The sequence below is a fragment of the Mustelus asterias genome, unplaced genomic scaffold, assembly GCF_964213995.1.
Source record: "Mustelus asterias unplaced genomic scaffold, sMusAst1.hap1.1 HAP1_SCAFFOLD_35, whole genome shotgun sequence".
Classification (NCBI taxonomy): domain Eukaryota; kingdom Metazoa; phylum Chordata; class Chondrichthyes; order Carcharhiniformes; family Triakidae; genus Mustelus; species Mustelus asterias.
In genome coordinates, this window is record NW_027590117.1 from 5,418,285 (window position 1) to 5,434,195 (window position 15,911).

Below are 15,911 nucleotides of genomic sequence, written 5' to 3' on the forward strand. Positions count from 1 at the left end.
TAAGAATTTTGACATGCAAGTAAAATGAAGTCCAGTCTGGAATTGGGAGAGTGTCTTCCACCTGGTATAGTGCAAGTGAGGATTTAGCGTTAGTTTATAATTTATAGTTCAGTTCGTAGCCATCAAATTGATTTTGTAACTTTTAGTTTCATAAGCAGGGTAAGTTTTCAACTGGCATTTGTGTTTGTATACTAGCTTTCAGAATATCCGAATCTGAGAATGCATTTGAGATTTGAATGTGTACCTAATGTATGTGAGGGCAGACTGTGGGGATTATTGCGACCACTTCTAAACCCCTGATTTGGTGATATGACTGGTATTTAACTCGAATCTCAGAGTACATTATTAAGGTTGTGTAACTTTTAACAGAAAACCATCTGTCAGTTTTATCTGATATTTAATTTCGAGCTGAGGCTGCACTATTGTGGGATTGACGCAGCGATGATCTGATAATGGATGAGAATTTGGACTGGGATTGGTGAATCCCCCTGTTCGTTGTACTGAGTTTGTTTTGATTTCTTATTGTCTCATGTAGTATTCTGCTGTGAAAATTCCAGTTTCTTGCATGCTGGTTCGACAAAGCGTACCGTTCATGGAGGAGAAATAAAGCAGTGTCGTGAATTTCGTGTTAAAAAATCTATTTACCTGGAGTGGGGTTCGAACCTACGAGGGCATATGTCTATTGGATCTTAAGTCCAACGCCTTAACCACTCGGCCATCCTGGTACAAAAGCTTGGCGTGATGTGGACACGACATCTGGCTTTCCTGCTGTTAGAGCAGTGATTGAAAATGCGCCTCTGGAATTATTTCTGCTGTCTCAGACGTGGAACTGATGAGCTGTTTATTTCTCCGTCAGTGACAATATGCGAAATGTGTGACAAGGAGCTGGCGACACTCTTCCCTTTAACTTCCGTGGACGAAATATCACATTTATTCTAGTTCCTTCAATTATTTGTCTGCGCGAACAAAGTACATTTCACAACTCAAATACACATTCCGTCAGTTTAATCACGATTAATAATCATTGTGAGCGGTTTGCGAGGCTGAAGCCAGACTCTCGCTCTGATTGGTCACTATCATTTCAATCAGGTTCGTAACTAATCGGAGAGCCAGGAAAAGAAATGAAACCTGGGTGAAATGTTCAGGAAACTTTCAATCTCACACTTTATCATCTGTTTATTGTATTTTCCCTCACAGAATCCTGGCGCTATTTTAGGAACAGTTTGATTTTCTGAATCTCTTTTCTGTCACCAGCGGAAATAAGACCCCGTTCAGCAATTTAAAACGGAGCAAATCTCAGCTCACTGGAAAAGCAGAAACAGAGATTCCCAGCCAACTCCTTCACACAGGCTTCACAGGGACAGAGGGAAAGGCTGATTTCTGATCCTCTCCCCTGAAAGCGGCTGGGAATATTACAATCGGAACTGTGGAGAGCATCCCCGCCATATCCTGCCGGTTGAATCGGCAGCATTGTGTCCGGAGAATCGGAGCTGCGGGGAGTGGGAGTGGGGGGGGGGGGGGGGGGGAGGGGTCGCTACGATGGGCTCTGGGTCCTGAGTGTGCACAAATCTCGCTGATTCCGTCCTCTGTGAAAACTGCGGAATACACAGATGAGCCCGAGAAGAACCTCTTCATTCCCGCCTTTCTTCTGTTCCGGCTGCAACGCCGAGATCACCCGAGATCAATAAACATCATTGTATTATGAAGTTAATTCACCAATTGTTAAAGCTCTGAATATAGTTATTAATAAATTTAAGTAATGGCTTCCTAATATTGTGTTTCTCCTCATTGCCCCTCACAAATCCCAGACTGAGTTTAATAATCCGCTCTCAGTTCAGTTTGATTGTCCCATCAATGTGAAAGTGTGTGTGAGGGGCGGGTATGAAGTCCCATTCACAGCATTCTGTAACGGGGCAAATCCCTATTCTCCAGAAATAGATTTCTCATTAACTTAATAAGGGAAAAGATGGCGCAGCTTTTTCACAGAGATTGTGGGTGGCTCTTCAAAGAGCCGTTGTGTTTGGGGTGTTTTCAATCCATGGGGTGTTTTACTTGGAGCTGATGTACTTGGTCACCGCCTTTGTCCCTTCCGACACGGCGTGCTTGGCCAGTTCCCCGGGCAGCAGCAGGCGCACGGCGGTCTGGTTCGCCCGGGAGCTGATGGTGCTGCGCTTGTTGTAATGGGCCAGGCGGGAAGACTCACCCGCGATGCGTTCGAACATACGGTTCATGAACGAGTTCATGATGCTCATGGCCTTGGAGGAGATGCCGGTGTCAGGGTGAACCTGCTTCATCACTTTGTAGATGCAGATGGAGTAACTCTCCTTCCTCGACTTTCGCCGCTTCTTCCCGCCCTTTGTTACCGGTTTCTTCATCACTTTCTTCGTTTCCTTCTTGGGAGCTGGTTTCGATGTTGGTTTCTTCTCATTCGCCATCTTCAATTTCACGCAGAATTAAAGAAAACCCCTTTGGGAGGGATTTCAAGGATTGCGAATCATCGGAACGGCGATATATTTTCAAGTCAGGATGATGTGCGTCACGAATTGAAATTTAGAGGTGGTTGTTCTTTCTCTGCATCTGCTGTCCTTGTGCTGCCAGGTGATTTATTGGGTTTGGATGGTGCCTCGCGAAGGAAAAAGCCTTCGACCGCTCGGCCATTCTGACTACACGGGGCAGCTGTAAAATCTCTGCCTAAATTGATTTGAATTCCATCTTTATTGTTATGACATTTAAATCTCTGTCTCCGCATTGAATGATTGAGGGTAAACTGAACACTTATTTTGAGGTTCACGGACCAAGGTGAAGGTAAGACTCAGAGTTCCACAGGTTTGAGGGATGAAAAGTCCAGCACCATTCCATATTCTTCATCCAAATGAGAAACTCGAGCTGGCAATCGATTCAAATCAGGACACCGGCTTTGGGCAGGAGTTTGCCAGCATGAGAACATGTGGTTTCAGAAGCTCCAAAGCAGACGCCAGCTTCATTTGCGGTCCTAGTGGCAGATTTTGTCTTTCCAGAATTGGCTGTTCCGCCATGAAAACTAGTGCCGGGTTAGGTGCAATGGTCATGTAAAATTGCCCCTTCGGGTCAGGAGCGTTAGCATGTTAAATACGTGAGGTTCCGGGGATAGGGCCTGCATGGGATTGTTGTTGGCATGGGTTCGATGGGCCGATTGGCCTTCTTCAGTACTGTAGGGATTCTATGAAGTTTGGGCGGCTGTTTCGCTTCTCTGAGAACATTGATAACTGTTCTCTGATAACCTTAAAACTTCTAACCAGTCAATGCCTGTTTGTGAATTGGCCATGAATAGGGCTGACATTGAAACGGTTCATATTGAAGCAGTTACAGCAAATTGATTCTTGAAGAGGTGTTAATATAATGCTTTCAGAGACTGTCGTAGCTTCTTAAAAGATCAGTTGCGCTTGTTTTTCGTTTGTTCATTAATTTTGTGAATCTATTTGGAGTGGGTACAGTTGGTTAGTATCTGTGCCTCTTGCTTGGCCAGCTCCGCGGGCAGCAGCAACTCCATTCCTGTCCCGATGTCTTGACACAAACAGCAAATCCAAATTATTGTTCACTGCTGCCAACTCCTGGCTGAACGCGTGTTGTGCAGCAAGGTCGCCATTCATTCAGAACCTTTTTGGATTGGAGTGAAATAACATCAACATGTTTCTTACCAATTAAAATGATTGCAAAAAATGATATTAACCAAATTGCATGTTCCAGAGATCTATTTTCTGATTGGGCGATGCTGCTCACCCCGATCTACGGAAAATGTAAACCTCCCAGAAATGGAATGTCGTTTATAGGATTCTCTCATCTCTGATTTCTATGCCACCTCTTTGCTTGTGTATTTGTTCCGTAAATACAGAGATAGTGGCAGAGTCAGGTGAGCGAAGGTGGTGTAGTGCTGACTTTGTGAGCATTTGACCAAGGGCCAGTTGCTGACCATCACAGTGGTGACTTATTTAATTCGCTATCGCAGGTAAGTACAGCAGAGGGTCACTCCTAAAATGAAATTCACTGAATATTCTTATTATCAATGAGTTACGAACGGAAAATTCAGCTTCAATTTGCTTTCAGTGTAAACTTTGTTTCAATGGAAGAACAGATCTCAAAACTAATCAATGAGTTCTCAGTCAGAAAAAACAGTAAAAAGGGTAATTGAAACAGTCCAGAAAAAGGAGACAAGCCAAGTTCAGTTTATGAACTGTGCTATGGACACACCTGGTGTCTCGTGAAATCAGCAACTAAGGAAGTTGGCTAATTATATATAATGAAAATAAGGGGGCTTTCAGCAGAGCAAGCGATGGTGGTATAGTGGTGAGCATAGCTGCTTTCCAAGCAGTTGACCCGGATTCGATTCCCGGCCAGCACATTCATCATTTTTTAAGAATCTTATCCACGGTCTCTTGCGTTTCAAAACATGTGGACAAAAACAGCGAGAACGCAGCATTTGACGGCAGTGTCATAAAATGGACTTCACGTTTGCATTTCATTTTTCCGGACCGAAAATTCGGCTTCAGTTTCTTTATGCTGAAAGCAAACACTGAAATAGATGAACAAGTCTCTGATCTAATAAATGAATTCACAGCCAGAGATAAATATATAAAACAAAGGGAACCGAGCACGGCTGACCTCCCTGACTGTGATCTCAATAATCCTGAAGAAGTCAATATGAACATTGCTGAGGTGGTTGCATCGACTGGCCAATAAGCAGCTGCGATGGCCGAGTGGTTCAGGCGTTTGACTTGGAATCTAAATTTGCTTTCAGTGGGAAACTTTGTTTAAGTGAAAGACCAGGCCTCAAAACCAATAATTGAGTCCCCAGAAAGGTACAATATTAAACTGTCCAAAAAACGAGAGTAAACAATTTCAGTCTACAAACTGCATTACGATACACCTGGTGTCCGATTAATTCGGCGACTAAGGTAGTTCCGTAATTATAACGAATGAAAATAACAATTAATGAAACAGAGCGAGAGATGGTGCGATCGTGGTGAGCAGAGCTGCATTCCAAGCAGTTGGCTCGAGTGCGCTTCCCGGCCATCACCTTGATAATTTACTTCGGACCTTATCCACCGTCTCTTGCGTTTGAAAACATGTGGATATACTAAAGTTCGAACAGAACAATAGGCGGTAACGAAATAAAATGGACTTCCGTTTAATTTTTTTTTCGGACGGAGAAATCGGTTTCAATTTGTTTATACTGAAAACAATATTGAAATAGAAGAACAAGTCTGAACTAATAAATTAATTCTCAGTCAAAGAATAGGACACCAAATAAAAGAGGAACATATTTCAGCTCACACTGTTCTCTGCACAATCCTGGTGCCTGACGAAGTTAAGATGATGTGGAGATGCCGGCGTTGGACTGGGGTAAACACAGAAAGAAGTCTCACAACACCAGGTTAAAGTCCAACAGGTTTATTTGGTAGCAAAGGCCACGAGCTTTCGGAGCGCTGCTCCTTCATCATGTGACTCCAGCTCGTGGCTTTTGCTGCCAAATAAACCTGTTGGACTGAAACTGGTGTTGTGAGACTTCTTATGAAGTTAAGATGAACATTGCTGAGACGATTCCATCACTTTGAGAAATAAGCAGCTACAATGGCTGAGTGGTTAAGGCGTTCGACTCGAAACCCTCGTTTCCTCGCGCAGGTTCATGCCGTGCGCGCAGTGACTGAGACGAGAAATGTTTAATTGGCTTCTCCAGGGCAGTCGATGATATTGAGTTGTAATTTACTGTGGTATTTTTCTATAATGATCGGGAACTATGCTGGCATCGACAAGATAGGCCGAATGGTTTCTGTGCTGCAACTCCCTTCCATGAGAAAAATCATGACGTAGGAAGAAAGAAACAGAGCACTATCAGGACACAAGGACAAAACTATGTCTCATTTCAGAGTAACATTCTTATGTAATGACACACAGGGCGGAGGAAATACACTTCATCAGAATGCATTGCATGAATGAAAATATCAAAGTGCTGCTTCGATGATAAAATATAATGTTCATTCAAAAAATGCTACAAGCTGTTCATTGCTGGGCGTTATGTATTCCTGCTTAAAATAGCATGGGAATGGAAGGAACATGTCGAATATCGGGAATTATAAACACATTGGAACGTTTGCAAAGGAGGATTATAGATATTCAGAAGACATCTGGAAATTTCATGGTTGAATTAATTTCAAAACGTCTTTGGATTAAGTTGTCACTTTGCCCAGGACTCCAAAAACAAGCGAGAAAGTGATGGAATATATTCAGAGATGAGAGAATTCTGCATCCAAATCGATGTTGCTTTAAAATCGTCCAATAATTTCTGACACATTGAACCGAGCTGGGCAGCTCATTTAGAAAGCGGTTGTTGTATTGTTTACGCACAAGATATATTTCTGGTACAATATGTCCCAGACCGACAAAATTATATCCAAGAATGTGTGGAAAATGTCTGTGAAAGTCAGACCTGGATCGGAAATGAAACTAGCGGTGGCGGCACAGAGCAGCTTAAAGGCAGAGAGCAGACGGAGCAGAGACAAGCTGCTGTCAGCTCCCGGCTCCTCCAGTCTCTCTGTGTTTCACTCTCCTCACAAACTCTCCCACTGCAATTAAAATTGGACACTCCAGATTCTCAGACTGTCCTACTTCTATTACTGAAAGCTGAAAATTTCCCGTTGAGAAATTTCCATCTGAATTCAGGGCAGCAATTTCCATTTCAACATGTCTCTTTGCTGAATTGATCGCGCTCTCTCAGTCGAGCGCTGACTCAGAGTTCGTTTGTCGACTGAAACCTTGAAATCGACCAAAACTTTCGCTTAACTTCTTTCTTCAGGTCTGAGCAGGACAGCAGCACGATCTAATGACAAGAGAATCTTTCGAGTTGACACAAGAAGGCTGGAGAATCCGGAGCGGAGTGCGGACACACAAACACTAACATTTGTCTAACCCAGCCGCCCCTTTAACACACTCTCGCTGGCACAATGTTCACCTCTGCACATTGACAGATCAAACTCTGTCTCAGATTGACAGCCCCAGGACTTCGCCTCCTCGCTCTGTGCTGTGGATTCTCGGGCATTAGTTGGAGTTTCAAAGGTCAGGAACTGTTAAAACCGCTGAGGCCGGCGATGCTCACAGTGTCTGTTCCCCAGATTCAGGGGGCTGCAGCCAATTAGAGCTGTGCCTGGGTGAACCCAGAACTGGTTGAAATTATGATCTTGTTCACAAGCTGAATTCTATTTGGTCAGATGAATATACAGATTGTGTGCACTCAGTTACTAACCCACAAATTCCCCCCTTCATATAAAGTTGATGAGAGGGCGTGGAGGGATAGACAGAGACAGAGTGAGTTAGGGCAGTGAGACACAGACGGCCAGACAATGTCTCAATTACAAAAATCCTTGTAAATTCCGGCTTTTTCCAGAAAGATTATCTTGGAGAAACAAAAGCTGCAGCCTCAGCTCTCAGTGATATTGTAACAGAGACAAAATATTAATACCACACTCAGGAACAGAGCTGCATTTTGACAGAAGAGATGGGGAGAGGCAATAGGAACTGAATGGTCCAGTTCTAGACTGTGTGCAGGCTGACGGGGACCTGAGGTTCAAAGATGCCTTTGATGGAAAGAGTCGTCAGGAAGGCGGATTGGATCATTGGCTTCGTAAGTCGAGGCACTCAGTATAAAAGCAGGGAAATTATGCTCAATCTTTATGAAGTTCTGATCAACTGCAGCTGTTTTTGGATTGCACCCAGGCCCGGTAAGCACAGCTTAGAAAGTGCGTGAGGGTCCTTATGAGGGGGGAAACGAGATTTACTGTTTTGAATCCAGCGATGAGGGATTATACCTACAAGGTAATGCTGGATAATTCGGAGTTTCTCTCTTTGCAGCAAACGGGATTGAGTGGTGCTGTACGAGAGGTGTAAAATACTATAACATATTGAACTAAGGCACACAGGGGGAAGTTGCTGCATTAGCTGCGAGCAGAAGTATTCAGGGACAGGTATGAAAGATTTAAGACAGGATGTGGAGGAGGCATAGGATCCCGACAGTGCGGAAGGAGGCCATTCGGCCCAGACATTCTGCACCGACTCTCCGACAGAGAATCTCTCCCTGTAACCCCACGTAATTACGCTGCTTATCCCCCTGAAAATAAGGGTTAATTTTGCCTGGTCAATCCACCTAATCTGCACATCGTTGGAGATGAGAGGATACCGGAGCACCCGAAGGAAACCCACGCAGACATGGGGAGAACGGGCAAACTCCACACAAACAGGCAGCCAAGAATGATAGAAGAGGACTTTAGTTTCCGGCCGGTCACAAACTCTGGGGATTCCCCTTCAATTTTTTGGCATCTGGGAATCAGAGTAGCATCCAAAAACGCAACTGAAAATAAATACAATCACGGCAGTTATTCACATGGAGCTAACATTTGGAACGGTATGCCATCTGTTGACCGCGTGGCCTAATGGATAAGGCGTCTGACTTCGGTAGTTCTGTGCGGTGATGATATCAGAAGATTGCAGGTTCGAGTCCTGTCGCGGTCGTTTTATGCAGAAATCTGGTAGAACTAACGGCAAACCGAGATTTCCTTCTTCAGCTGAACTTGCACACACTGCAGGGCGCTTTCTCTGAATGCATTTCCTTCTTGTTCTGTTCATTAAATTTTCTCATCTCTTTATTTTATTCTCCTCCCAAGAAATCAATATTTTTTGTGTGATCTTAATAAATTATTGATGCTCCCGAATGGAGCAACAGGGTTTACAGCCAATGGTTTCATAAAATTCTGTGGAGGAAAATCTAATCTCCTCAGGAAGAGGTTTAATAATGAGCTGAGTGAACTGTTTCTGTTTACAGGGATGAAAGGTGATGGGGCTGGTAATCCAGAGGCTGGCACTAATCTTTGGGGACACGGAGTAAATCCCACCACGGAAGCTGATGAAATTTAAAATCACTATTTAATCAATCTGGAATTGAAAGCTGGTCTCAGTAATGGCGGCCTTGAAACTACAGTCGATTGTTGTAAAATATAATCTGATTCACCGATGCAGAACAGATAAATAAGTCTGGCCTCCTTAACTGGTCTGGCCTACATGTGACTCCAGACCCAGAGTAAGAGGTAAGAGAACTCTTACTCGAGCTCTGAAATGGTCAAACAAGCCATTCTCAGTTGAAGGGGAATTAGGGAAGGGCAACAAATGCTGGTCCTGCAGGCGACACCAACAGCCCATAAAAAGAAGAATCATTGAGTGGAAAGAGAATGGCCTGGTAACGGACTGAGATACTGGACCCTTCTTCTCCACTAACAACAAGGCTGAGGAATGGCCTGATGCTGGGATTTAATTCAGTGAAAGATTTTGAAAAAAATCATTTGGATCAAATGAGACCAGAGAAGTGCAGAAAAGAATTTGTCTCACTCATACATGCCATTGATGGTTGGTAGTTCCAGGGCAATGATGTACATCCGACCAGTGTATCAGCGCATCCTAAGAGTGTGAGGGAAATTCCATCGGTAATACTTCCCCGACATCCTCCAGATTGAAGCGAGGGAGCATTCATGCCGATGACTGGGAGGACCTTGAAAATTGGCGAAACATATCCGCCAATCTGCAGCACACTTTAGTGAGGCAAAATGGCGGCAGAGAAGAAAGTAACAGAGAAGAAAGCTCTGTGGGCCGAGAATGGGCCGGTTCACTCACATGAAGACACATAGCAGAAACTCACGGCCCTGAATGGATGTCATCCTCGAATCGAGGGACAGACAACGATAACAACTGCTTGTTACAAAATACCTATCATAAAAAACCACGTCCAACATTAGTATTGTTAAAATTTTCCACTCCCAATAGAATTTGAACAATTCTTGTTTGTTTATCCCTCTCTGGTCTGTGAGCTTCGCTCTACCTGAATGTGCTGACCTCTACCGGCCGCAACTCAGAACTTCAAAAGAGGGAAGACATTCACATCAAGTGAGGGTGTTGCAGGAATGGGTCAATATGAATAATTAATGCTGGGGTGTGACAGGATAGGCCTCGTAATTTAATTGTTAAATCCACGATAGAAATTACTCTTAAATTATCATTGAGTTGGCAGCATTTGCAATTTGCTATCGGCTAAAGCGTTGGAAGTTGGCTCGTTGGTTTTGGAGTATGATTCTCGCTTGGGGTCGGACTGGCGTGCTAGAGGTCCCTGGTTCAAAATCTCGGACAAGCCAATCCACCGTTTATTAAATCGGGAGCAGGTTTGAGCTCACGAGCATTCCTGCAGTGAATATATCACTGCAGAATACAAGAAGAAACGATTACTCGATTTAAATTTCGGTTGTCCCAAAAAGGATACAGAAGGATACGAGACAGGAAATTTGCCAACAAACTCGAATTATTTTGGGCGGCACGGTGGCACAGTGGTTAGCACTCCTCCCTCAGCGCCAGGGTCCCAGGTTCAATTCCGGCCTCGGTTCACTGTATGCAGTTTGCACGTTCTCCCCATATCTGTGTGGGTTTCCTCCCGTAACCCAAAGACATGCGGGCTAGGTTGATTGGCCATGTTAATTTGACCCCCGTGTCAGGGGGATCGTCAGGGTAAATGAGGGTTACAGCACCATGGCCTGGGTGGGAATGTGGTCGGTACAGACTCGATGCGCCAAATGGCCTTCTTCTGCGCGGTCGGGATTCTATGATTGGAGACGCTTAGCACAGCTGTATTTCATGGAAAGCTGGGTAAGTGTTGGAAGGTGAATGGACTTGAGAGAAAAAGATGAAATAGTTTGGGTTGAGGATCGTGTCGAGCAGTTGATCAATTGGAAAAAAATGGTCCCAATTTAATTCAGGTATATTATTTATTGAATTATCCCAGATCTACAAAGTGGCTCAGAGACTGGGAGACAAACAATAAATCGGAATCACAGTGTGAACAAAAGACAGAGTGATACAGAGTGCATCGTTCACTCATATACACCCACAGAGACTGTCAGATAAACAATGAATTCCACTCTCAATTCCTGCATCACACACCAAGGGACACAGAATGGTTTTCACATCCATACACACAGAATAGTTACAGCACAGGAAAAAATAATCGGACACTTTGTGTCTGGGAATTATCATCTCCATAGAAGCTCAGCTATCGCAGCCCACAGCTGAAAGCACGGCAGCAAAATTTGCAGAAGACACAATATATGTCGTAAAGTAACTTGTGGAGAGGGGAGGACGTAAGGAGCTTGGAGATAGTTATAGACAGATTTTGTGCATGGGTGGAAACCTGGCAACTGGAATATAATGTGAAGTTATTCACTTTGTCAGGAAGAGAACAAAATCAGATTATTAGTCAATTCTAGAAGGGCAGCAAACTTCCCCAGATGCAAAGGGATCCCGTTCTTCGAGTGTACGAGTCACAAATATTTAGTATGCGAGAATAACAAGTAACAAAAAAGATAAATGGAATGTTTGCTTTGTTACAAGCATTTAATCATGTAAGAAAATAATGTTATGCTTCAGTTGTTTAGGTCATGAGTGAAGTATCTCGAATATTGTCTGAAGTTTTGGTATCCATATCTAACGAAGGATGTAAATGCTTTGCAAACGGTCCAGAAGAGATGACAGTTTGATAACTTGAATAGTTCGACAATGCAGAGGAGATTTACCAGATTGCGAAGAGGAAAGAATTTCCTCTGTTTGGGCATCTTTGCAACGGGGATACTCCGAGTCGGAGGTAACTTGTTCAAAGCACATCAGATCTTGAATGGTCTTCACAATTGCACGTGGAAATGCTGTATCTTCGTGTGAGTGAATGCAGAACAACGGGCACTTAAAGAAAACTGAGCTTCCTCTTTTCGGGCGGCGAATTCTGTTCTCTCGGAGCGTTGCGCGACTTTGGAACTCTGCCTCAGAAGGCGGTGGAGGCGGGGATATTGAATATTTTTAGCCGGAGGGAGATGATTCCTATTTGGCAACAGAATCACAGGTCAACGGGGACAGATGGAAATGTGGAAATCGAAACATAAACAGATCAGCCATGAACTTAGTGAATGGCGGGGCAGTCTTGTGGGGCCGAATTGCCTTCTTCTGCCCTTATTTCCTCTGTTCGTGTGTCCGTCGCCTGATTGTAAATTTCCCCTCAACAGGACTGCTGAAACGCACTCATATTCGCGGTTCACTCAGAGCACCGGAATTAAACTCATACATGGAAAAAATAAAATCAGACGGTGGGATTCCCAGATCTGTCAGACTGTATGGTTGTTTTTCGAGTCTTCAGAGATATTTTCTCTGCAATGAGTTCTCGGGAGCTCAACATTGCTTCGGCTTTCGCTCATTGTCGCCGTCTTCATTGCAAAGAATTATCTTTAAAAAAAACTTACCGGGGCTCGTCCGGGATTTGAACCCGAGACCTCTCGCATCTTCATACTGTGCCCAAAGCGAGAATCATACCCCTTGACCAACGAGCCACCCGCGTTGGCCCTGCTACTGAAAACAACTTTTCAATGTATCCCAAAGTTTAGCAACTATCTTTTCACAACGCAATTGTTTATCAACTATCTTTTCTCAACGCATTAGAGATGTTAATGAGCAATGTTTCATTTCACTGTCTGTTCTGGTGAAGGTCAGAAGCAGTGATATCTGTTTTCACCACTCTCCAAGTCGGCCTGTGGTTGTGAATCACCAGTCCTGTGTGTAATGTCATTCTGCCAGTCAGTGAGTTTTAGTAGAAATTCGAAGTCATCCTGACTTCATCAGTGGCCTCATGGTTAAAGTATGAGTGATGCGAATCATGATGTGATCAAACGAGTGTCTGTTTCAGTCTTTCTGCCGTGAGTTTTCATGCTGAGGAGAAACATGTGGGACATGGTCTGGGAATGTTTCACACTGCTCCATTCTCATAATTCCCTGACCTGATGGAATGGAAATTTCTTCTATTTGCAGCAGCTACATTTCCAGCATGTTCCATCTGGCTGATCATCCAGGAGCGCTGGTGAGGGAGACCTTCTTCCCCTGCTCTTCATGGACAGAAAATCAAATGGAAGGAGACTGTTGACAAGTTTCTGTGTAGTTGACGAGATGGTCGAATGGTCTGTTTATCGATTGTATTCTGCACGGGTGGTGCATCATGCCCTCTCATCATCGATCTATGGAACGTTTCATACATTGCTTCTCTGCATTTGATCACACGTAGCTGTGTTTTTCCACATTTTGTTTCCTGTCGGTTCTTCACGACAATCTCTGAACTGATGTGATTGGAGTCCCTTTCGCTGAGAGGAACTACAATCCCAACATTGAAATTTTGGTTCAATACTCAGGGTGTAAGACAACGAGAATCACATTTCCCTGTGAATATGCTGTGTTGTCTTCAATTTTCTATTACTCTCTCATGGTCTGCAAAGACAGCTCGTCTGCTTTGAGCGGAACATATACTGATTGGCTCAGCTCCTTGCATGTCACCGGCTCGTTGGTCTCGTGGTGTGATTCTCGCTTTGGGGACTTCAGAGAAACATAGAAGAAAGGAGCAGGAGGAAGCCATTTGGCCCTTCGAACCTGCTTTGCCATTCATTACGATCATGGCTAAACCTCCAAATCAATAGCCTAATCCCGCTTTTTCCCATAACTTCTGATCCCATTCGCCCAAGTGCTATATCTCGCCGCTTCTTGAATGCATTCAATATTTTGGCATCAACTACTTCCTGTGGTAATGAATTCCACAGGAGCACTACTCTTTGGGTGAAGGAATGTCTCCTCACCTTCGTCCTAATTGGTCTACCCTGAATTCTTAGACTGTGACCCCTGTTTCTGGACTCCCCAACCATCGGAGAAATTCGACCTGCATCTATCCATAAGACCATAAGACCATAAGACATAGGAGCGGAAGTAAGGCCATTCGGCCCATCGAGTCCACTCCACCATTCAATCATGGTTGATTTCAACTCCATTTACCCGCTCTCTCCCCATAGCCCTTAATTCCTCGAGAAATCAAGAATTTATCAATTTCTGTCTTGAAGACGCTCAACGTCTCGGCCTCCACAGCCCTCTGTGGCAATGAATTCCACAGACCCACCACTCTCTGGCTGAAGAAATTTCTCCTCATCTCTGTTCTAAAGTGACTCCCTTTTATTCTAAGGCTGTGCCCCCGCGTCCTAGTCTCCCCTGTTAATGGAAACAACTTCCCTACGTCCATCCTATCTAAGCCGTTCATTATCTTGTAAGTTTCTATCAGATCTCCCCTCAACCTCCTAAACTCCAATGAAGATAATCCCACGATCCTCAGACGTTCATCGTATGTCAGGCCTACCATTCCTGGGATCATCCGTGTGAATCTCCGCTGGACCCGCTCCAGTGCCAGTATGTCCTTCCTGAGGTGTGGGGCCCGTCTAGCCCTGTTCGAATTTTATAAGTCTCTATGAGATCCCACTCATTCGTCTGAACTCCGGCAAAAGCAATCCTAACCTAGTCTCTCTCCCCTCATACATCTGTCCTGCCATTCCTGGAATCAACCTGGTAAGCCTTCACTGCACTCCCTCGAGTCCAAGAATATCCTTCCTCAGAAAAGGAGACCAAAACTGCACACAATATTCTAGGTGTGGGCTCACCAAGGCCCTGTATACTTGCAACAACATATTCCTGCTTCTGTACTGGAAACCTCTGGCAATGAATGCCAACATACCATTTGCCTTCTTTGCCGCCTGCTGCACCTGCATGCTTACCTTCAGTGAATGGTGCACGACGACACCCAGCTCCCACTGCACACTCCCCTTTCCGAATTTACAGTCATGCAGGTCGTAATCTGCCTTATTGTTTTACTTCCAAAATGAATGACCTCACACATATCCAAATCTTACTGCATCTGCCATGGATTTGCCCACTCGCCCAGCCTGTCCAGATCATTCTGAAGGATCTCTGCATCCTCGTCACAATTCACCCTCCCACTCAACTTGGTGTCATCTGCAAACTTTGAGGTGTTACAATTTGTTCCCTCATCCAAACCATTGATATTTATTGTGAATAGCTGGGGTCCCAGCACCGATCCCTGTGGCACCCCATTAGCTACTGCCTGTCAATTTGGAAAGCACCCATTCGTTCCTACCCCTTGTCTCCTCTCTCCCAACCAGTTTTCGATCCATCTCAAGATGGAAATATTGAGAAATCCTGAGGTGGGAGGGAGAGGTGCCAGAGGTCGTGGTACATATTGGTACCGCTGACATAGGTAGGAAGAGGGAAGGGGTCATGAGAAGAGAATATAGGGAGTTAGGTAGAGAGTTGGGAAGGAGGAACGCAAATCTAGTAATCCCAGGATTTCTGCCTGTGCCAAAGGAACGTGAGAGTAGTAACGGAGTGAGGTGGAGGATGAATGCGTGGCTGAGCGACTGGAGTAGGGGGCAGGGATTTAGGTTCCTGGATCATTGGGACCTCTTTAGGGGCAAATGTGACATTTACAAAAAAGACGGGTGGCACTTGAATCCCAGGGGGACCAATATCCTGGCAGGAAGGTTGGCTAAGGCTACTGGGGAGACTTTAAACTAGAAAGGTTGGGGGCAGGGAATCGCGATGAGGTGACTGAGAGCGAGGAGGTTAGACCACAAATAGAGAAGGATTGTAAACATTGTAAGAGGGAGAATAGACGGGTGATGGAGAAGGGGAGAGCTCAGACCGAAGATTTGAGATGTGTCTATTTTATCGCCAGGAGCGTAGTGAATAAAGTGGATGAGCTTAGAGTGTGGATTGGTGCTTGGAAGTGTGATGTGGCGGCAATTACGGAAACTTGGGGACAGGGATAGGACTGGATACTTCAGGTGCCAGGTTTCAGATGTTTCAGAAAGGACAAGAGGGAAGGAAAAGAGGGGGGTGGGGAGCGGCACTGCCGATCAGGGATAGTGTCACAGCTGTAGAGAAGGTGCAAGCCGTGGAGGGATTGTCTATGGAGTCTCTGTGGGTGG

General features: G+C 44.7%; 2 non-coding genes and 1 pseudogene across 2 annotated transcripts; 1 reads left to right on the top strand and 2 right to left on the bottom strand.

Annotated features, from left to right (window-relative positions):
- Positions 1 to 642: 642 nt before the first annotated feature.
- trnal-uaa (transfer RNA leucine (anticodon UAA)) lies at positions 643 to 725 on the bottom strand. Its single transcript has one exon. It is a non-coding gene; the product is annotated as a tRNA-Leu (tRNA).
- A 1,323-nt stretch (positions 726 to 2,048) lies between these two features.
- Positions 2,049 to 2,435, bottom strand: LOC144482352 (histone H2B pseudogene; annotated as a pseudogene).
- A 6,010-nt stretch (positions 2,436 to 8,445) lies between these two features.
- Positions 8,446 to 8,538, top strand: trnar-ucg (transfer RNA arginine (anticodon UCG)). The gene is made up of 2 exons: positions 8,446 to 8,482; positions 8,503 to 8,538. It is a non-coding gene; the product is annotated as a tRNA-Arg (tRNA).
- The last annotated feature ends 7,373 nt before the right edge of the window (positions 8,539 to 15,911 follow it).